Here is a 2,878-nt window from a genome sequence, read left to right as displayed (position 1 = left end):
TTTTCATAACATATCACTCGTAATTAACTGATGTTCAACGGTGTTATTTGTATTTGTTATTTTTAACGAAAAGTCCCTAAGGCTAAATAGCCCTCTAAAGAACAAGAAAGTACAAGGTCATAACAAATATGTGCAAGCACTGATCGTAGAGTAATTGATTTATCTTATAATTAAATATATAAACTAAATAAAATAAATTGAGTCGACATCAGAATTCGCATCAAATTAGGTACGATATTAAGGCATAATCATTTAAATTGAGTGTTTAATTAGTCTAGCTCTTGTGCACTTCAAGGTAGCGCGACTTTTATTGTACGGGTGCTTTGTCGTTTAGGCTTTTTGTCACAGATCCGAAATAATACATAATTTACTAATGTTAATATAATCAAAAGGAAGTTTAAAGATGAAATGTTAAAAAAATTAAAGATGACAGTTTGATCAGTGAGTTATTTTTATCGCTGGGTTAGCAGTATTGTACAAATATTTGAAAAAGAGATTTTTGAAATGATACAGGCTGGTGCATTTCCAGGAAATGAAGAAAGATTCAAAAGAATTTAAAGTTAATAGGGGAGAGCCAGGATTTAAATCTGGTTTGTAGAACTTTCCGGTTTCATGAGTGTTTTAGGTCGGAGTTATGTTGAATCTCAAATGTAATGATTAGAAGAAATGATTGGTCTTATCCGTCTTAATCGTTCGCGCCTTTTTTTGAAATTATGTAAAGCAAGATTGGTGTTTTTTAAGGATATATCTTGGAGAATTCTTTAATTAGAATAAAGCGTAATTCTCTGAGAAGAACTATTCTGTCGAATATTCATGCGGGCTAATTTCAGAAATTGAATTCTGCGATGTTTATTTATAATAAATTGTTTAAGATGTTAATTTTTTTTGTATAGTTGGTCATAATCAAAATTATTAAAATATTGATTAATTTTTAAGATTGTGAAAAAAACGCTCTCTAGCTCCGCTGGGATATGAGCTCAGGTCCTTCAGATTGCCGGTTTGATGCTCTACCAACTGAGCTACGGAGAGAAGAGAACACTTTTCTCACAATCTCCTTACAAACAGAATGTGAACGTCATTCCTTATACTTGTAAGATTTTTCTTTTTGAACATGAAATTCATATTTTTATTATTGATGTAGGTTTTTTGACCAGGAAAATTATTTAATTGTTTAAGATGTTAATTTTGTTTGTCTGCTTGGTCATAATCAATATTATTAAAATATTGATTAATTTTTAAGATTGTGAAAAAAACGCTCTCTAGCTCCGCTGGGATATGAGCCCAGGACCTTCAGATTGCAGGTCTGATGCTCTACCAACTGAGCTACGGAGAGACGAGACGAGGTAGAGCATCAGACCTGCAATCTGAAGGACCTGGGCTCATATCCCAGCGGAGCTAGCGAGAGTTTTTTTTTCACCATCTTAAAAATTAATCAATATTTTAATAATATTGATTATGACCAAGTAGAAAAACAAAACTAATATCTTAAACAATTAATTAATTTTCCTGGTCAAAAAACCCACATCAATAATAAAAATATGAATTTAATGTTGAGAAAGAAAAATCTTACAAGACGTTGACATTCTGATTGTGAGGAAAGTGTTCTCGTCTCTCCGTAGCTCAGTTGGTAGAGCATCAGACCAGCAATCTGAAGGACCTGGGCTCATATCCCAGAGGAGCTAGAGAGCGTTTTTAAAAGAATAATAATGATAATAAATTAATAATTAATAATAATAAATGCTTTCGTTAAATTTTACTTACATAAGTCGATTGAGAGGAATAGGATTTACAATTCTTCTGTTACCGTTGGGGAATTTTTAGGCGGAGGAAAAATCGCGTATCCATAGGAATACAAATGATTAATTTGTCTGAATTCGACGCTTATTACCAGGCAGACTGTGCTGGAAGGTCTTTGTCTGAAAATTGGACGAGGTTAAATATGTAATATACTTAGGAGCTTTTTCTAAAAAAAAGTGTTAAGCGAATTACCCTTAAAAATTCTATTATTGGCAATCTTAAGCAGACCAGCTTTAAGGACCCTGAAATAGCATCAGAATCGTAGAAATAAGGTTCAGAGCAAACCGTGAAGCCATTTTGTTTTATTTTTTGTATAAACTCTAAAGATTATAAAAACACTCGGTAAATGCGCTTTTTTCGAACAAATTTCATTTCTCATGTAAAATGAAAAGAAAGAAATTTCCCTCAACAGTCTCTTTGTAGTAATTTGTTCTATTATTCAGCAAAGCAGGCAGCAGGTAAGGCAGTTTTCGAGCTCAGATTTTCCTTTGGGCGATCCTAGGGAGGAAATAAAAACTTGCCTACTACTACTATGACCGACATTGATTCATTCAGGGGATAACACACCATATACGAAAACTAGCGGGCCCTATCCAAATTAGTATGTAAATTCCCAAAGGATACAATTTTCGGCAACTTTCTCCTAAAGTAGTACCACGTATATTAAATCACAATATACAAGATCTCTATAGAAAAAGGCATTTTGTACATACACGGAAGATATCAATTAAACAGGCCAACAATTCTCAGAACCAGAGACCAGACCTACTATACCCGAAGGTTTTTGCTGCGCTGAATCCGAATCTGACCTCAGAAAAATTCCATCACCCTCAGTTTTCGAGATATTCTAACCTAAAAGGGTCAAAAACCCGTTATTTTGATGTGTTCGAGGCCCCGTAACATCGCGAAAATTTTTTTTTCACAAACTGACAATGGCATCGTAAATAACTACTCTTTACCTTCAAAATGCGGTGCCTAAATTTTGATAAGATTTTTCATAGCCGAGATATGGCGGATTCAAATATGAAAAATTTCACCCCCAAGCCCGGTAACTTTCGAGCCCATAACCTGAGACTCCCAT

At 33.9% G+C, this 2,878-nt stretch overlaps 1 non-coding gene across 1 annotated transcript; it reads right to left on the bottom strand.

Moving 5' to 3' along the window:
• Positions 1–1,260: 1,260 nt before the first annotated feature.
• On the bottom strand, positions 1,261–1,333 carry Trnaa-ugc. The gene has a single exon. It is a non-coding gene; the product is annotated as a tRNA-Ala (tRNA).
• Between the last annotated feature and the right edge of the window lie 1,545 nt (positions 1,334–2,878).

The sequence above is a fragment of the Belonocnema kinseyi genome, chromosome 3 (genome assembly GCF_010883055.1).
Source record: "Belonocnema kinseyi isolate 2016_QV_RU_SX_M_011 chromosome 3, B_treatae_v1, whole genome shotgun sequence".
Classification (NCBI taxonomy): Eukaryota; Metazoa; Arthropoda; class Insecta; order Hymenoptera; family Cynipidae; genus Belonocnema; species Belonocnema kinseyi.
Note: the sequence above shows the minus strand (reverse complement) of the source record. Positions and strands in the feature narration are given on the sequence as shown.